General features: G+C 46.5%; 1 long non-coding RNA gene across 1 annotated transcript; it reads right to left on the bottom strand.

Moving 5' to 3' along the window:
- Positions 1–13,478: 13,478 nt before the first annotated feature.
- LOC119167587 (uncharacterized) lies at positions 13,479–20,732 on the bottom strand. Its single transcript, XR_005109255.2, has 3 exons — positions 20,636–20,732; positions 19,371–19,507; positions 13,479–13,567 (listed from the first exon to the last, which is right to left on the bottom strand). It is a non-coding gene; the product is annotated as an uncharacterized LOC119167587 (long non-coding RNA).
- Positions 20,733–21,201: the final 469 nt, after the last annotated feature.

The following is a 21,201-nucleotide window of genomic DNA, read 5'->3' as shown; positions in this document are numbered from 1 at the left end:
AGCTATGCTAATTAACGCAACGTTGATCATTTGGACGTTAAGTAAAACTGTTAATTGGACCTTACTAATATGTTGATAATTAGTATTCTGCTTATTAGGATTACGTTTATTAGTTTGATACTGATCGTGGCCTCAGCAATTACGCTCTATATAATTGTCTTTTAATTAAAGCCGTATCAATGACAAGACAGCTTCGTACAATGATATAAAGCCTCAACCAATTAGTGCAATCAAAATTAAGACAGAACTGATGTGGTCTTCACTTCGAAGCCAGCCATGCACATGAGTAGACAACCAACTTAAAAAGCTGCGAGAAGCTAGGTTATCACAAACCCCTCTATGTCTTCAGCCTCGCTTAAGTAGTGTAAGCGCAGCAAATTGTTTTACATGCAAACGAGCTGCCGCTTATTCTTCCCCGCATCACACGCTTGACAGTCACACCAGCACCATCACCGTCTCGAGTTAAACTCGGGCCTTCTCAGAATCAACGAGTTTGTATCTGAGCTCACGCGTCCATCAGTTCTGTTTACAGACGCCCTTGTCGAAGATTGGGTACGCCCACCAGGTCTGTTCATGCCGAGGAGCAGTACTCAAGTCAAGCAGCACGGTTAATGTGTCAGCTTTATCACACCGACTACGCACACATGTATGCAGAAGTAAAAGCAATATCACCACACGGCTACGATGTTTGCCATTTATTTCACCGCGCTCACGGCTTACTCAACCACAGCCTCTTTGCTGGCTAGATGCAAGCGCCCCTGGTGACCACCTGTCCCTATATTTATCTGCAATACTTGATAAAATGAAACGAACACCACGAACGTGCTCCGTGTGCACCCTTGCTGTATTCGGAGGGCAAATTTCTATGCTGCAGGTGGAACGACAGAACCTGAGCGAAAAAGGAGAGACGCTCACGAACACGCCTGTGGGAGGCGCGTGTTTAGTTGGCAAAAGACAGCACGACAAACACGCTTACGTCGCTGCATTGCTAAAATGTTGAGCGATTGGCGCCACTGACGTGCTAGCAAGAGGTGTTTCTTTGATAACCACTGCAAATGTTCCTCGTGCGTTTCGAACGCCATGCGCGCTCCTGCAACCATTTTTATCAACGCTGCTATCACGCGCTCCGTACTGTCTTCATGCCACGGTTACCACAAACGAGCTCGGAGTGAACTCGGCCGCCCCAGAAGCTTGGGCCATTCTGCATAGCACCCCTGGAAGCTAAGCAGGGAGAAATGGGAGGGCCGAATGAAAAACACCACCCGTGCCTCGTTATTTTGAGCACTTTTTAAATGCGAAGCGTTTCTTAGCGAGCTTCAGCAACTTTAGGCGCATCTATCTATCTATCTATCTATCTATCTATCTATCTATCTATCTATCCATCTATCTATCTATATATCTATCTATCTATCCATCTATCTAGCAGCTCACTACCTTTAGCTCTCCGTTTCGATAATGATATCGATACCAAACTTGGTGGGGCATAACTTGACTGTATGGAAAGACATATTTTACTTGTCATAACACGAAAATCACGACATCGAATACATGAATGTCATGATTTTCATTTTGTGGTCGTGCATCTTTTGCGATGGTTTCATGTAAATGTAATCTTTCAAAACTGGTATGGTATGACATGATTGCATGGCGAACACAAGTGAATGACCCTAACATGAAATTCATGACATGCTGTCATGTAACAACATGGCTACATGCCACGCTCACGCTTGCCATTCCGCTTGCGTCACATATACCAAACTTGCTATTATGGGGCGTGAAATAATGGCGAAGTTAGGTGAGTGGTGCAAACATGATAATCATAAGATGCGTGTCATGCAACAACATGGCTACATGCCACGCTCTTGATGCCCTGGCAGCCATTTCGCTAGCTTCACTTATACCAAATTTCATATTACGGGACGTGAAATAATGACGAAGTTATGAGTCTGGTGCAAACATGATAAACATGATATGCGTGTCATGTAACATCATGACTACTTGCTACGCTCATGATGCTCTCGCGGCCGTTTCTTTAGCTTCACATGAACCAAATTCGGTACTGCGTGACGCGAACAGAGGACATAGGTAAATGATACATCCAAACATGATAGTCATGACATACGTGTCATGTAAAAACATGACTACTTGCCACACTCATGATGCGCTCGTGGTCATTTCGCTAGCTTCACATATGCCAAACTTCGTATTACGGGACGTCAATGGATTAAGAAGGTATGTGACTGGTGCAAACATAATAATCATCAGGTGCGTGTCATGTGAGAACATGACTACATGTCACGGTCAAGACGTCAATACATTTCGAGGTTACATGGTGCGTTTGTTCGCCAGCGTTCATTTCGTCCCTTCACGCCGGCGTTGCACGCCAGGCGCCCGTCGTGCCATATACTCGCAGGCGCACGCTACGCTACGTTGTTTTGACACATGCACTTTTCAGTGCATCCAGCGTCCCTCCCTCACGAAAAGAGGCGGACGCAGTGCGGTCCGGGTAACGCATATGCACGAAATGCAGCACGTCGCATTTCGCACCGGTTGCCGTCGGGCCGCGCCGACAGAGGCTGATCGCGCCGGTCGCGCCTGGCGTGAAACTATGGAGTGCTCGAGTTTCGCTATTGTAGCGTCCTTGTGCCCAGCGTGCGCGCGCGTCAACGTTAAGTTGGAGTATATCAAGCTCTTTATGTTGCAATCGCGGCCGTTTCGCTAGCTCCACATTTACCAAACTTGATGTTACGTGATACAAATGGATGACGAAGGTTTACGACTGGTTCAAACATGATAGTCATGACACGCGTGTCATACATGTAGGCACATGACAACGTGCCACGCTCATAGCGTGCTAGCGGCCGTTTTGCTAGCCACACATATACTAAATTTGGTATCACCTGACGTGAATAAATAACGAAGGTAAACGGCTCATCCAAACATAATAATCATGACACGAAAGTTTTTCACGGCATCATTTACCTCCAAGTTGTGACGTTCTGCTAATTTAAAGTGACATATCAATCTCCCTCATTCGTGCTTCACATATAACTCCTTTCCGCTTTAGGGGGGATCTGCAATTCTTTTTCTTTTTTTTCGAATACGCGGTTTTTTCAGTGCAATCGCACGCGCACGAGTGGACAAGTGATGACCTATCGTGGATATGTCTCTAACAACCAAGCGCGCCATGTTCAAATCAGCCAATGGCTGACAGAGGGTTAATCTAAGGGTAATTTTTGAGCGTCCACCGTCATATGTCGAGGGAAGAGAAAAAAATTTTAGCTGGCTTTGATGATTTATGTTCCAGGTCGCGTGCTGTGCTATAACTTTTGGCTCGCATATTCTCGGGAGCCTCTGCTACCAATCAGCAGCGTTTTCTTACCATGCCTAAAAAGCGTAGAAGGGCCACTTTATTGTCAACAAACAGCACTAAACACGGGGTGAGAAGAAAACAAGAAACGTGGCTGCTGAGCTACTAACCGCCGGTGGTTCTATCACGGTCCCATGTTCACCGGTGTTCACGCCTTGATCAAGTACAAACTAGCCCACTTAGGCTCACTCTCGCAGAACATGTGTTTCTGGTGCATCCCGCAACCAGGCGAAAAGATTGAAATCACTATTCAACCCATGCCCATATCACTCATCTGCTTTCTTGGTAAGCTAACGGTACAAGTCATCCTAGCCCGATTTTCAGGCTTGCGTTGAGGTAAGCAAGCTCTTGCAGGCCACGATGCTCGACTTTCAGATGAAAGATGCGCTCGTGCAAATGCATTGCAATTTCCTTTTGGCCCCGTCAGAAGCCAGTACTGATGTTCTCCCCATTCATCAGGTCCAGAAGACTTTGAACTGGGTGCGACACATGTCCATACTTGTATTTTTGCAGCCACCGGATCTGGCAAACAAACCTGTAACTATATCTTCGTCCTCCTCGTGAACCATATCATCGAATTCTTGTTTGCCGGTGGCTCCGTCTCTACACGCCTCACGCTCAGAGACAGGGTCAACCCTCTAGAAGCACTGTTGTCTCCATACGCATTTAACCTTTCCGTGGGCACAATCCTGAATGGGATCCCGGTCCTTCGCTGTACCATTCACACTGACGACGCCAAACTATAGATGTCAACGCACTCATACGGCGAATGCCATCGTTAGCTGTGCGATGCATATGAGCCTGATATATATATATATATATATATATATATATATATATATATATATATATATATATATGTATATTTATTTATTTATTTATTTATATTGCCACGTTCCAGTTCCCAAGTTTTTGTTATCGTCCCAAAACACCACACGATTCTCAGCGCAAACCGTGTCTGCAGGTTTCGAGAAGGTTCCGGACTGTAGTAGATCATTTCGACAAGATCACGCCCACTGTGCGAACGGTACAGATTGTTCTGGAACCTACGCCGCCGCCAGCGATAACGCTAGAACATTCGACGGCAAGAGTATAAATGCCAACGCGCTTCGCTGCTTGTCAGTTGTTGATCGAAGGCCGACGCTCCGTTCGCCGCTATCAGTCCGAGACTGCTATCCGTGCGAGACTGCTGCTGTAATTGGACTTTCCGTTTACCGGGCACAGGTTCGCCCAAATAAACAGTTAAATCCCAACACGAAGTCTCCGGTCTTCGGCCACGTCACGACCCCGTGACATCTGGTGGAGGTGCTGCTTCGTTCATGTACCGGACGCCCCCGTCAAGCCGTGAACCCAGCCCACGTCGCGGAGAAGACACCGACGCCAACCAGGAGCAGCGAACAAGCCGCCGACAGCAAGGGCTACCACTGGAGTACAGGCTTCTACAAGACAAGGCGCGGAAGACCAAGGCCATGACTGCGACTGCAGCGCCAATGACAACCGCAGCGTCCCAGCCCAATATGTCCATGCATCAACCCTGGGAACCACCAATTTTCCATGGGTCATCGTTCGAAGACCCGGAGTCCTGGCTAGAAAGATACGACCGTGTGGCCGCCCTCAACCGCAGGGACCATGACGAAAAGCTGCGTCGTGTGTTCTTCTATTTGGAAGACACCGCAAGGACCTGGCTCGAAAATCGGGAGTCCACGCTTCAAACGTGGGGTGTTTTCTGCGGCGCATTCCTGCAAACGTTCGCGAGCAACGCTCGCAAAGAGAGGGCCTTCTCTATTAGAGACCCGGGTTCAGCTACCAAACGAAAATGTCGCCATTTTCACTAAAGAAATGACCCGACTATTCCGTCACGCTGACACAGACATGCCTGAGGAGAAAAAAGTTCGTTTCCTCATGCAAGGGGTCAAACAGGAGCTCTTCGCGGGACTGATGAGAAACCCACTGAAAACCGTCCAAGAATTTGTAGCCGAAGCGACCACTATCGAAAAGACCCTGGACATGCGCACCAGACAGTATAATCGTCGCCTGACTGCAGACTGCGCTGCTACTCAAGCCAGTAACTCCAGAGACCTGCGTGAAACGATCCGAGTGATCGTGCAGGAAGAGCTGCGCAAGCTGTTGCCTTCGACGCAGCCTGAAGTGGGTTCAGTCGCCGACATTGTGCGAGAAGAAGTTCGGCAATCGCTTCAAATTCCTCACGCACCGCTGCCCGAGCCGGAAGCTATGAGCTACGCGGCTGCACTGCGCCACAACGCTCCTCCCCGTCCACGCCAAAACGCCGCCCCATCGCACTTCCGTCGACAGACGCCACCGCCGCCACCCCCCCCCCCTCGATGTCCTACCGTTCGCCAGCGGCCCAGCGCAGTGCACTGAGGAAGACTGACGTCTGGCGCACCCCTGACCATCGCCCGCTCTGCTACCACTGCGGCGAGGCCGGACACACATACCGCCGTTGCCAGTACCGACAGATGTGACTGCGTGGCTTCGCCGTCAATGCACCGCGTCCACAGCTAGGAGAACGACCACGTGACATCGCCGACTACCTGACAGGAACTCGGTGGACACCACAAAGCCCTTCGCGTTCACCGTCACCCAGCCGCCGCACGTCACCGCACCACCAGCAGTACTCTGGCCCAATGCGGGGCCGGTCTCCTAGCCCGTATCCGGGAAACTAAGGGCAGCAACCGGTGGAGGTGCGGTTGCTGTGCGACGAACTACCGAAAATCCTCTGACGATGACGACGCCGTGACGGAGCTTTCCGAACACAACGCCAACCAGGCAAAACCCTGACGGCGAAAGCTCACTTACCGAAGGTGGCCTGACGACGCAACATGGAAGCAGCGGAACAAGCCGACGCATCCGTGACCCGACGCCACACCCTAACTGTAATACGAGACGGCGAACTAGCGACCTCGACGTTCTTATCGACGGCCACAGTGTGACCGCTCTCGTCGATACTGGAGCCGGCTATTGTGTCATCAGTGGGTCGTTCGCCGCGAAGTTAAAGAAAGTTAGGACAGCTTGGAAAGGCCCTGAAATCCGCACAGCCGGAGGTCATCTCGTAACGCCTGCAGGAACCTGCACAGCGAGAGTCACCATTAACGGCCGTATTTATCCTACAGACTTCGTAGTCCTACAGCGTTGCTCGAGAGATGTCATCCTTAGCATGGACTTCTTATGCCTCCATGGTGCTGTCACCAACCTAAAAACAAAGTCGATAACGTTATCCACAGAAGAAGCACTACCACCGCTCACGCCGTCAGCACACCATGCCTTGAATGTGCTGGAAGAACAAGTCACCATTCCGCCTCGCTCAAGCGTCATTATTTCAGTCGGCGTTCCTAAATCACCTGACTTGGAAGGCGTCGTTGAAGGCAGTCAGCATCTGTTGGTCACCCGAAACATTTGCGTCGCAAGAGGAATTGCAGAGCTGCGGGGAGGCAAAACAACGGTTATGCTCACGAATTTCAGCAATGAGTACAAACATGTGAACAAAGGAACAACGGTCGCATACATCGAAGAAATTGTCGAAGCCACCAGTGCTTTCGCCCTCACCGATTCTGCGGAACCTGCTCAGAGGATCCAAGCTCCTCCCATAGCTTTCGACGTCAATCTCAGACTTCCGAACGATAAGCAAGAACAGCTCAAGGCCCTGCTCCTGCAATACGAAGATTGCTTTTCATCGTCATCGAAAATTCGGCAGACCCCAATCACGAAACATCACATCATAACCGAAGAAAATGCGAGACCACTCCGTCAGAGTCTGTACAGGGTTTCGACGCGAGAACGTGAGGCCATGAAGAGAAAAGTTCATGAAATGCTGCGGGATGACATTATCCAGTCGTCCAAGAGTCCATGGGCATCCCCCGTGGTGTTAGTGAAGAAAATGGATGGAACCTTACGTTTCTGCGTCGATTATCGCAGCCTGAACAAAATCACAAGAAAGGACGTGTATCCTCTCCCCCGAATAGACGACGCACTTAATCGGCTCCATAACGCCAAACACTTTTCGTCAATGAACCTCAAGACTGGCTATTGGCAAATCGAAGTCGACGAAACAGACTGAGAGAAGACGGTGTTTATAACACCGGATGGCCTCTTCAAGTTTAAGGTGATGCCCTTCGGCCTTTGCTCAGCGCCTGAAACTTTTCAACGCAATATGGATACAGTACTGGCAGGATTGAAGTGGTAGACTTGCCTTGTGTACTGGGACGACGTCGTCGTGTTTTCCTCGAGTTTCGACGAGCATCTTCGACACCTTAAAGCTGTACTTCATGCCATCAAGACTTCCGGAGTCACACTGAAGCCAGAAAAGTGCAGATTTGCGTATGAGGAGCTCTTGTTTCTGGGGCACGTTATCAGCAAATCTGGAGTTCGTCCCGATCCACGGAATACAGCCGCCATCGCCGACTTCCCGCCGCCCACTGACAAGAAAGCCGTACGCCGATTTCTGGGCCTGTGCGCCTATTATAGGCGGTTCGCGAAAACCTTCGCCCGCATCGCCGATCCTCTCACTAACCTTACCAACGCCGACGTGGAGTTCAAGTGGGAAACGCCACAGGAACACGCTTTCGAGGAGCTTAAACATCGCCTCCAGACGCCTCCGTTACTTGCCCATTTCGACGAATTCGCCGAGACAGAAATACATACTGACGCAAGCAGCGTAGGTCTTGGCACCATTCTTATGCAGAGGGCTGACGGACTTGAAAGGGTTATTAGTTATGCCAGCCGATCGCTATCCAAAGCAGAAGCAAATTATTCCACAACAGAACAGGAGTGCCTCGCCATCATCTGGGCTACGTCGAAATTTCGCCCCTACCTCTACGGCAGGCCCTTCAAAGTTGTGAGCGACCGCCACGCCTTGTGTTGGCTAGCCACCTTGAAGGACCCTTCAGGTCACATCGCACGATGGAGCCTGAGCCTTCAAGAATATGACATTACTGTCATTTACAAGTCCGGCAAAAACACTCCGACGCTGACTGTCTCTCTCGTGCGCCTGTCGGCCAACCGCTACCCGACGACCCGAATGACGACTACTTCTTGGGAATGATAACTACCGACGACTTCACTGAACGACAGCGGGCTGACCCGGAACTTAAGGCCCTAATAGAATACCTCGAAGGCAGGACCGCCGAAGTCCCGAAGGTATTCAAGCGCCCACTTGCGTCGTTCTTTCTACGAAACGGTCTTCTACAAAAGAAAAACTTTTCACCGCTTCGAGCTAAGTACGTCCTTGTGGTGCCTTCAGCTCTGCGACCAGAACTCCTGCAGGCCCTGCACGACGATCCGACGGCCGGGCACCTCGGTGTTTTTGCACGCTCGCGAGGATACAAGAAAGGTACTACTGGCCACGTCTTACCACCGACGTGACTCGTTATGTGCGGGCATGCCAGGACTGTCAGCGACGCAAGACACCGCCGACAAGGCCAGCGGGACTTCTGTAGCCAATTGATCCACCTTGCCGACCTTTCCAGCAGATTGGTATGGAGCTACTGAGGCCGTTCCCGACGGCGGCTTTCGGAAACAAGTGGATGGTGGAAGCTACCGACTACCTTACCCGCTACGCCGAGACAAAAGCCCTGCCAAAAGGCAGTGCATCCAAGGTAGCTAAGTTCTTCGCCGAAAATATCTTCCGACGTCACGGCGCCCCGGAGGTTCTTATCACCGACAGAGGAACGGCATTCACTGCCTACTTAACTTAAGCGATCTTGGCATACAGCCAAACAAACCACCGCCGGACGACAGCGTACCACCCACAGACCAACGGCCTCACCAAGTGGGTTAACAAAACGATCGCCGACATGCTGTTAATGTACGTCGATGTCGAACACAAGACGTGGCACGCCGTTCTTCCGTATGTGACGTTCGCATTCAACACGGCGGTGCAGGAGACGACGCAGATATATCCATACAAACTGGTCTACGGAAGGAGCCCGGCAGCGACGCTCGATGCCATGTTACCCAACGTCACCGACGAAAAAAACCTCGATGTGAACGAGTACCTTCAACGCGCCGAAGAAGCCCGACAACTTGCGCGTCTCGTTATCAAGAATAAACGGACGACCGACAGCCACTATTAAACCTTCGACGACGCTTCGTGTGAATACCAGCCCGGTGAATGTTTTTGGGTGTGGACGCCGATACGCCGACGTGGACTAAGTAAAATCTTCTGCGACGGTACTTCGGACCGTACAGGGTGATTCGACGTCTCGGCCCACTTGATTACGACGTTGTCCCCGACGGCATCACGAACCCTCAACGACGCCGATCGCGACCTGAAGTCGTCCATGTCGCGCGCCTCAAGCCGTTTCATGCGCGTTAACAAACTGAAACAGTGTTTTTTTTTATTATTGTTGTATCGTAATTTATTCATGGTACTTTCTTGCATGATTATTGTACCTTCATCTTTAGTTAAAGCATCGGGACGATGCCTTTTTTTCAGAGGGGGGCAATGCCACGTTCCATTTCCCAAGTTTTTGTTATCGTCCCAAAACACCACACGATTCTCAGCGCAAACCGCGCTTGCAGTTTTCGAGAAGGTTCCGGACTGTAGTAGATCCTTTCGATAAGATCACGCCCACTGTGCGAACGGCACAGATTGTTCTGGAACCTACGCCGCCGCCAGCGATAACGCTAGAACATTCGACGGCAAGAGTATAAATGCCGACGCGCTTCGCCGCTTGTCAGTTGTTGATCGAAGGCCGACGCTCCGTTCGCCGCTATCAGTTCGAGACTGCTATCTGTGCGAGACTGCTGCTGTAATTGGACTTTCCGTATACCGGGCACAGGTTCGCCCAAATAAACAGTTAAATGCCAACACGAAGTCTCCTGTCTTCGGCCACGTCATGACCCCGTGACAATATATATATATATATATATATATATATATATATATATATATATATATATATATATACGCCAACTGCAAATCTTATTTCTTACTGCTTCGCCCTCCCAACCAACGTAGCGTAATGTCATATCCCCTTCCGGCCCTTTTTTCTACTTCGATCAAGAAGTCATACCACCGCACGTTGACTACACGTTGATTTTAGGTTTATTTGTTCAATCGAATTATTCCAACACGCTCTCTCTAACAATACTACTGCGTAGAACGGCTCACCTTCGCCATACCTCAAACAACACACCTCATCGCTAGCTTGTGTGCTGGCGAGATCAGTACAAAAACAGCTGTTCCAGCTGATCTAAGCCTTCGTCATCTCTTTCCTCACGTACGCGTCGCCTTATGTCTTCATCTACTGTGCCCCTGAAGGAGCAGCATCGACTGGCCTCAAGGCCGTCCGTACGACCTCTACGTCCTATATCCTCTGCCTCGGCATCTACGACACTGTCGGAGAGCTGATCGAAGCCCACCACACAGCACAGGTGTAGAGACTTTGTGAAAGCAATACCGGCCGCTGCAAACTAACTCGGATTGGCCTCTTCACCTTGCCATCCGCATCAGAAGAGGTAGCACTACCATCGTGCATACGGCTCTTCCGAAAAGCATACTCCTTCGACTTCATGACGGTCGATGTTGAGCATGACTCCAGACTTACATCACACCTACGCGCAATGCGGCCTACGTGGACGTGGCCCACTACGCATCTCCACCTAGTGCACATCTACCACCCATCTTGATCAAGAGTGGGCATTCGGAATGTGCGATGAATTAAAACTGGCCACTTGTATGCCTTCGATATTGCAAGAAGTAATAGTAGCCGAGAGGAAGTATACATCCTACTAGTAGCGAGAGCAGAAGAAAGTAAAGCCTTAGACAGAATGCTAAGAGACAAATACGTTTGTTAAGATCAGGCAACATTATATCCTTTGAAAGATGGTAGACAAATCCTATAAAAACGCTGGCCACCTCCTATACGTAGCGTCTCTTGAGGATGACTGTACTAAATGTTTATGTGGTTTAGCCAGTGAACTTCTCACTCCATCCGTCAAACAGACTGGAAAATTTTTCGACGCATCGGTCCATACCGGGTATTGACACATGGTCATTACATCATTGCTTCTTCTCTGCTTGACACAAGCAGACAAATTAGCCTCCCCATGCAAAAATTAGCAATTGATTCTCAATATCAGGCTCTTCGTACCATTCGTCAGCGCCCAGAACCAGAGCACAGAAGAACAAATCGCCATCAGGCCTTTCGGCCTGTCCTCGAACTCAACGAAATGTTCTTCGGCATCTCGACAACTTTGACCAGCAGTGGTGGAGGACTTCTTGCGAATATCTGGACCTAAGAAAACCTCTAAGATCGGGCAGGTGATACTGAGGGTGCAGATAATTCCGCAACAAGGCAATCATTCCGGGACATGACACTACATCAAGGTCGGACAGCAATTGATGTATCCGGGGACTACAGCAGCCTCATCACAACCACCATAGATGCAATGATTGAGCCTCTTAGCACCAGCGCACCTCCGTCGTTGGACGAGCGTGTCAATGTGGATTTCACAATGCTCGAGCTTTACTCTGCGATTTATGCTTGCCGACGCTCTCATGCACGCGCATGGGGATATTGCCATGGCTTTCCACTAAGCCGAGCTTAAAGGTGCCCGCATTTTACGAGCGAAGTGTACGAGTGGCCACGTCCTTCAAATGATTCAGGCCCTGCTCGTCTCCTTTCCTGGCCTCCCTTCATGTTCCTCACGAAAGACAGGTAGGGCGTTCGCTCTCTTCTGGAGGAGTAATTGATGACAGACTTCGCACGCCGGCAAGTGTTATCGCTTAACCTTACGTGCAACAGAAGCGGCCAGCCAGTTTCATCTCGACATCAGTTGACATCGCTCTTCAATTTTCCCTAGTGCTTAAGGTAACAAATGTGAGAGAGGGTGTTATGTGATTGAATTTTGTACAGAAATTTACGGTGATGGCTAATCCAACGGCAGCAGTGCAAATTCGTGAAGCATAAACATGTATAGAGTTTAAATTGCAATAAAACTAAGTGAGCGCACAGGGCTATGGGCCCAGCTAAGATGAGCTGCTTGTATTCCTTGAATGTCGTCACATATGTTTCACGAAAAGGTGTAATAAGCTGACAGACACGAAGGCAGCGAATACCGTCACTCACCGTTCAGTACCTGCAGATCAGCCCGGTGCATGTCTCCTAAGCGTTATGACACACGTTCATTATTGTCTGTCAACAACTCTGCTTCTACTTACTAGTCTTGATTTAGCGTGAAATACGCGGTCTTGCATGGGCCTATATAGGGCCCGCCGAAGTTAAAAATCAAGGTTGAAACAAGACCTAAACTTTGCCTTAACAATACGGTGTGTTGGGTCAGTTAGCGCATAGGTTTTCGTGAATGATAAGGCACAAGGTCACAAAACAGAAGAAAAAGATGGACACAGAATTAACAACTCACAAAAAATTAGTGTGTTGCCGTTTTTCTTGTCTTCCTTGTTTTTCCTCTTTTGCTAGCTTCCAGCCTGTCTTTTCACGAAGGTACATTTCAACATTAATGAAAGCATCGAAACATCGCAACTCACTTGAGCCAGGCATTGTCACCTTCCCGACTGCACAGGCAAGCCTCTCATCCAGATATCCAATACTTTCCGTTTGCTTAAAAGCGCTGCCTAAAAACGAAAACAGACCATATACTCTCACCATTTATTTATCGAATATGTGGTTTGTTGTGGTTTTTATAATAAAGGCATCTAAGTAAGAACTATGCCTAAACGTATGTCTTATAAATAGGTACCTCGTCCAACGGTATATTTTACCATGCCTAAAGGCATGTTGTATAAATTAACGCCTTGCCTTAAGAGCACATTGCAATACTATAGCTATATTGAAGTACTCGAATGTAATAGCTGCGACTTGACGCATGTTTCTTTTTGGCGTGCTTGTGTGTGTGCATTGGAAATTGTTCATAATAGCGTGATACTGTTCGACCTGCTAAGGTATTCTGGGCCCACTATTTTTGCAGATATTGCAGCAGTCTCAAGGTAGTCTTTACTAACCAAATTTTTGTGTACTGCTGATTTTTCTTTTTTCTCTCCTTTCTGTCTTTTTGTATGTTTTACCATATTATTTGTTCCTCCTGGATTTATCTCGAATGCAATTGATGGTATTGTTGAATAAATAAATTAATATAGTTACTTGGATTACCACCAGATCTAGCATATTCGTCATAATGGCCATTGCGTGTTCTTTTTATTACGTTTAGTTTCTCCTTCTGAAAACGTAAAATATAAGGTAGGAGCGTGTTTTTTTTCGCCTTTGAAAGAAAACGACGATTTTTTGTTTTGTTTCAAATCAAAGAACGAACCTTTGGAATCATCGGGACCTGATTTGAATTGGCGAGCCTAAAATTTTAAGGTTGTGAAGTGCAACTGACGAAGATTTGCTGATTCTCGTTTTGTAACAAAGCAACTTCAAGCCTCGGCAATAGAAACGAAGACGAAAGGGCGAAGATTAGACAGGTTGATGACCTATCACTTCCATGCTCGCCGATGCACCACGCCTTACAGGTGCCGAGTGCCAGAGTTCCTTCATGTGTATTTATAGAAAAGCCTGTGGCCCATATATCGCATGTCCTGTTGATTACCCTTATACTCTACCATTCAAAATTTTAATGCTACATCAAGTCAGAAACGTAATATATTTTCGCCTTATGAAAAAAATACGTGGCAAGTTCAACATATGCTGCTAACTTTGACAGCATTACCTTTTATCATGCGCCACTTATGCGCGCACCATAATTCTGTAAAAATTTTACAGACCAATGCAAGTGCCAACTCATAAATATAAAATGCAGAGGTACATATGTGTACTTTTTGTTGGCACTTGTCAATATTAATTCTTTACATTGTCGAGGAGGCCTCGTCAATAGGAAAAAACAATTTTTTTCGAATACATTTCCTGTAATATTTCCCACGAATTCCAACAATGATTTTCCACAAACTCAAACATGATATTACCACGTTTTCAAACAAATATCTAAGCAAAGAAGAGGAATATGATCTTCGCACTATTTCATTTGCGAGGTCTAGACCAAGGACAAATTATGGTACTAAACTACAGATTGCCAGGTTATCTCGGTGTTGAATGCATACCTATTCCTAATTCAATTGGCCAATCAAAACATAACTATGTTAGTAAATGAACTAGTAAACCAACTTTTTCTGCCTCCTTGAAATATACAATTGTTTTGCAATGAACTTGGAAATTATGTATTTATGTATATTTCTATAACTTGTATATTTGTTAAAACCAAACAATGTCAACTTGGAATAAATTTTGTCCCAATATCTTGTTGGCTCTTCTTTTTCGTTTATATAAGCTGTGCGATGGTCATTGAACATATTTTTTCTCTGGTTTCTCTGTACTTATTTTTTTGTGTGTGGAGCATGGTACTTTTTTCTCTGGTTTTGCTGGCTTTCTACCGTGCGAGTGCTGGGTGAAGGCATCGTAAAAAGACGTACGAGTATCCTTTTGCTCTGCCTCAGTGATATATTTCATGTTGTGTAACAATGTCCGAAATAAAACTATCCTGTAATAAAGAGTTGCCGATGCCAACAATACATGAAGATGTTCACATCGGTTTCAAATAGAATGCGACCACGCAAAAGAAATACTTTCTTGTTACCGCGCACAGTTTTTTTACTGTATTACAGGTTATATTGTATCCGGAAAATTCAGGATCACCAAGCACACTGGTCTCTTGTGCTGAGGGAGCATCTATGCCCGTGTAACGGCAGCAACATAAAAGCCTGCCGAAAAGTAATCGAAAAAAAATTTTTGCCTTTTGCAATTCTCGCACGAATTTTCATAACTGTACGAAGATTATTCACTCTCACAATAATTGGGCAACATTTCCGGTCTTGTCATTAAGTATTGTTTCAGATTATTCATATCAACGGCAGATAAGAACAAGATCTTTTAAATAAGGGGATGTGGATGCCAACCAGCGTTTTACACGTCCTTTGGGGCAGGGCGTGGGCTGACATCGAATAAACTCTGCGGAGCGCGTTGTTCAGACAGCGCGTGGTGTGAAGCTGCAGCGAACCTCGTTCTGCAACGCGTGTCTCGAGCCCTGTGATCTGCCAACTGAAGGCCATCCGTAACTGCCGCGCCAGACGCGAACTGCCCAAATTGTTATGCCACTGCGAAAAAGAAGAGAAAACAGATATACAAGGTTTCCCAAAAGAAATTGTTTAGGAAAATGTGTGAAATTGGGTTATTTTTATTAGGAAATGTGTAATATGAAGTTTTGTAAGATCCATTTTTAGTTACACGATATTTAAAGGGGCCCCGCCGCACTTTATGAGCATGGTCATAAAACGCTGCCAATCGGCTGGAGAGGCTCCGGACAACACGCAAGCTAAATATAGAGCGCATCACGCGGCCTGGAATCCACAATAGGTTATCAAAGTCAGCTGAAAATTGCTTTCTCTTCTCTCGATAAATCCCGCAATACACCCAAGAATAACACGTAGTAAACCCATCTCACGGTGGAGGAATATGAAAGGTGTGTGAACAGCGGCGCCTCGCCGTACTGAGCGCGCGCCGACGATTTGCGTGCGTTTCGCCCTCCCTCCGAAAGGCGGTGCTGTTTGTTCAGGGGCCAATACGGCTTGGTGGCGTTTGCCACCGCCCGATATAATGGGTACAGCAATATCAATCCATCTATTTATTCATTCAAAGCACTAGGGTTTAGGGACAGGGAGGGCAAAATAGACTTTAGGCGGGTAGAATTAACTAGAAGGAGGTTATCTGATTGGTGGCTAATGTCAAGGCACGAGTGAAAATTACACTTCACTGCAAAGTACGAGTCTTCAACCTCGCTATTTCGAAGAAAAAAATCTAGTTTCTGGTTCATTAGTATTACGGCTTGGTGGCGCTAGCCACCGCCTGATCTGAATGGTACAGCCAAAACCATCCATCCATCCATTCATCCATCCATCTGTCCATCCATCCATCCGTCCATCCATCCATCCATCCACCCATCCATCGTTCGCGTAGTTTCATGTGGTGAACACGTAAACATGTGTAGCGTTTGCATGGTTTCTTGCGGTATGAATCGTTTTTTGAACCTCTGATGGAGAAAAAGTGCTTCGTCCCGCGTTGCACGATCGGCTACAAGTCGTGTCAGGAGAAGTACCCGCTGTTTTTTACCCGGGAAGATGACGAGCGTCTCGAGGTCTGGCGGCATGACATACCAAGGAAAGTTCGTCCACTACAAGCAACAGACAGTGTTTGCGAGAGACATTTCAAGTCTCATCTCGTGACTAAGACGTGGACTGCCCACTTCAACGGCAATGTACTGATGAGCATGCCACGCCGATCATCCCTGGCGTGTGACGCTGTTTCCACAGTATTTCCGGATTGCCCACCCTACCTCTCGAAGAGATCGACGACTCAGAAGCGGCCCGCTGGAAGGCAGCTTTTGGCGTTAGCGAAGAGAGAAGACGCCCCTTCTAGCGTCAGCTACAACGATGACGACCCGCTGAGCTGTCACATGAGTTGCGATGAGATGCCTGCAGCCCAGGCAGGCATCGATATAGAATCTCCAAAAGCGCAGTCAGGACCAGGGGAAGCTTGTTGTTCGCCGTTCGAAAGCTTGTGTGGCGAAATACCGCAATCATTTCTGCCTTCTGATTCATGGGATCGCCATAAATTGGAGCTTGACGGTGTGAAGAGCGTTGTGTGAAGAAAAGGGCTATTTTTGCGAGATGCCGTCCACTAGTGTTGAGGTGTCATTTAATACGTTACAGACATTTTCATTATGCCAAACAGGGTTCCCGCTATCAAACTGAAAAGTAGCTAAAAGAGGTGGACTTCATTAGAATCGCACCGGCCGGCTGCAATAACAGTTGCGTCGGCTCCCAAAGTCGCCAAACCCACTGAATATGAGTACTTCAACGCTTGTGCATAGAAAAACGTTGCTAAAACTTATAAAAGACGTGCAATAATGCACGTAAAGATAGTTTTATGAGCTTACATTGCTTAAGAGAGCAAGTATTCACAGCGTTGGGCCCTATGTGTTGTGGTGACTGATGGCCCTCATGCACGCGCGCCTTCCATCGGAAACTGCTCAAAGCGCAAGCGAAACCGTTATGCTTGGACGGGCACAGTTGAGCCACCTCTCATATTCCTCCACCGTACCCATTTATCACCTATTGGCTAATTTGAGCATGGCGCGCTCACTCGTTACAGACATCCCCACGGGAGGCCGCTACTTTTCCACACGTGCACGCACGATCACACTGAAAAAGCCATGCCTTCGAAGAAAACAAAAAGGGAAAAGTGCTTTAGGTCAAGAGGCACGCGTGACGTTTTTCTGTGGCGCTGCCATTCCTACCTGCTTAGCTTCCAGCGCTTTCATCGAGACGAGAGTTGAGAGAATGCAATTGCAGCATGCGACAAGCCTTTGCAACTCCACTCGCTCTGAATGGAGAAGGAGGAGGAATAAACTTTAACATAAAAAAACAGCAGGTTTAGGTGGCCGGGCTTAAGCCTCCCATTAGGGGACGTCAAGAGGTTACCTCGACGCCACCTCGTGGGCGTGCTGGGTCACCCAGGTTCGGGCACGCGCACTAGATGGAATCTTGAAATTTTCGCAGTGGTGAATTCGTGAGGCAATAAGCTCTTCGAGTGAATTCATTCTATAGTTACTCGAAAAAGTGTTTCAGGGCCCCTCCATTATAAGTCAAACATCTATTACTACACTTCTCTCAATGGTCAAACTGTACCTTTCAAACCAACCGAAGTGTAATTCACTCTGCTCAAAATGAAGCACTTTCTTGCTCTACATACAGCTATGAGACTAAAATGATGGGCATACGCCTGAAGGCATAGTGCCATACATTGTCCAATTAAATATGTTATGGCGATCGCTGCACCTAACAGATGCACACCGATTGAACATACATGAAATGCAGCATTCTAACAAGGATGTCGCGTATGTTTTACTCAGAGTCACAAGAGCGGTGTATATGTTTCAACTATTAGAATTCTTGTCAGCACGAAACAAGAAAGTTTGGCCGCTTATAGGTATATAGTGATAAGGACGACGCGGAGAATATTATTCGTAATTATATGGCAGCTTTTCATCGAGCATTCCTTTCACTCAACGCACCTAAACAGCGTGTATTTTTTTCGCAATGTCTATATACTCTGTTTTTATTTCCATTACACGTTAGTCTTAGAAGCAAATGCCTAACAGAAACGGACGTGGATTCGTTCAGATCATTGGTATCACTGTCAACCAGGCCTCTAATCCTATTGAAACGAATTTCTGGTAATGTGTATTGTGCCTTAAGGAACAGCTGCAGTTAAAGTATAGTTTCTATCTCTGAATAACAGTTATGTTTAAGGGAAAAAACCTGTAACATTTAGAATGTGGTAGTTCACATCATCTTTCAGTAAATATTTGCCCCTCCCCCTCCCCGCTTTTTTTTATGTGCTCAAATTACAGTTATACACTGAATTATGTTTACATGAAAGCGCTCATGTCAATTCTGGATACTCAATAGGTGGCTGTATTTATTATAAGTCTAAGTGTAAGTAAAACTACCGCACTGCATGTCCGCGAGCAGCTGTAGTTGCGGTCTGCACCGATAACGATGCATTCCACCAATCAAGGATTCCAGCTGAGCGCACCACTCAAGCTCCCCGCTAACATCGCACTTTGAATTGTGTATCGCCAATTTTATGACGATTTTGGTGTTCAGTGCGCTCGAAAGTAATACAGTTTACGTATAAATATGTTTAGCTTCCCATTAGGCGTTCTCATAGTTTTATGCTCTTGTGGTAAAATAAAATAGCGTTGCGACATTACTGTAGGGCACACGGTTTGGTAAACATTTCAGCATGTGCCATTAAATTTCAACACTTGCATTACCTGGAGAGTGAATTATCATGACGTCTTTGTGCTTGGGATCAAACATGCCCACTAGTGAGTAGCACATCCTGGAAATACCACACACAAAAAAATTATTGCACTCAAATACACTTGTATTTTTATGTGATCTTACTTTTTCTTCCTGTAGTAGTAAGACCGTTCGAATTCAATCGAAATCAGGCTGAGGTATTGTTTTCCGTCTGCCTTACACTCAATTTCGATAGGTTCACTTGTGAAGTACGTCCATATTTTTTCTGTCGTATTTACGAACTGAAAGAAAAAGAAAAAACATGAACCAGGAGTTCTCCTCAACACGTGTGAAAAAATACGTACTAATGTATTTATTATTAGTAGACTTGTATGTGAACAAGCAGAAACCAATAAAGAAATATATTTTAATGCAACCGATGTGATCGATCTTGTCTTACGTGACATAACGTCAGTAGAAATAAAGCGTTAACACAGAAAGGATTCCTCAAATAGTTTGTCTCTTTCAGCATAACAATTTCTATCCTCACATATGTTTGTGTAAATTACGGTATATCAACGCCCAAGAGCACTAGGCTGGCAAACACAGTCAGGGGCAACTGCAACTTGAGTTTCCCTGAGGTAAAAAATTTCAAACAAGGGTGATAAAAAGAACGTTGCATGACCAGATGGATCTACAGTTACTGCGCGATTTGTGCGCTCACTAGCAACGATGCTTAACTGCCGTCTTTAATGCTCGTGTGCTAGCTCGGTAGTAAAGTGTGGGTGGAGGCCTTAATGAGCATACGTACTTTCATTAGCGACAAGAAGAGACATTGCTGAAGCGATGGCATCCATTTCCGCAAATATAAACGAGCGAACCCATTGAACTGTACTCCTGCAAGAGTCTAGCTAAAAATATCACGCATGCATGAGAAAGCCACGCAGAAGACAAGAGCAATCATTTGCCTTTATGGTTCAAAGTTGTTCATCAGTGAAAACTCAGGTTAAATGAACTAGCATGAACCCTAGCTTGTGTTCAGCATAAATGAAGGCATTGTAGCCGTACGTGCCACAGGGCTTCAATCGCACGATTCAATTATACCTATTAGCAGCATGAAGTGTTCAACCATTTTTAATAGACACAAACTTGTGTATTGAACGTGTCTACATATATTCATGCCTAATTACGACGCAGAGCACTCTGAAGCTGTGCATTTTGTTCAATAGTTCCTGACATTGTTTACACAAATAAACGAATAAAGTGAAGTTGACTCATTCTTACGGTTAAAAACCACGTCTATCCCATCCTATATTTCTTCGGTAAAGCAAAGCTGGTAGAATACAGCTAAACTACTTTTAAAGCAGTGATACTGCTACAATAAGCATATATGATGCATTTTATGGTGATTTAAATTGACAGGTACCTACGTCGCGCATGCTGGGAACAAAATTCCATGGAACCCTTCCGTATACCAGCGTCAAGATGCAGCCCACGAGAAGAAAAGTCATAAGAACATGCTTTTCCAGCATGCTACTGCTTACGAAGTACGGAGTATGAAACATCCTACTATTTCTACACAATGGCTCGGCCTAACTATCTATCCATCGATATAGCTTGTCCATATGGGCACCTCATGTGTAGTGCGCTTGTGCGAGTGGATTTTCGCAAATGTTCACGAAATAGCAGCTATAGACGAATGCTGCGGGTTTTCACGCTGCATAGGGATAGATAGATTTAGTGCAGAGAAACGCTTAAAAAAGCCCAGGAAAAAATGTGATTGCACCTACAGCCACTAACACGGTATCTACGGCTATAGGCGCAACAGCACTTTTTATATCTAGTTTGTTTCCAGTTTCCGTTTGTGAATGGTATTCTCGACTAAACAATTGAGCAATCCTTACTTTCGTGTTCATTTTTACGATGTCATGTTTTAAAGAATGCATTATTGTTTGCAGTTCGGTGTATAGACGGAATGAGATAAAACAGCTTTGAA

Source organism: Rhipicephalus microplus, chromosome 6 (genome assembly GCF_043290135.1).
Source record: "Rhipicephalus microplus isolate Deutch F79 chromosome 6, USDA_Rmic, whole genome shotgun sequence".
NCBI lineage: Eukaryota > Metazoa > Arthropoda > Arachnida > Ixodida > Ixodidae > Rhipicephalus > Rhipicephalus microplus.
This window is presented reverse-complemented; position numbering and strand designations above follow the sequence as displayed.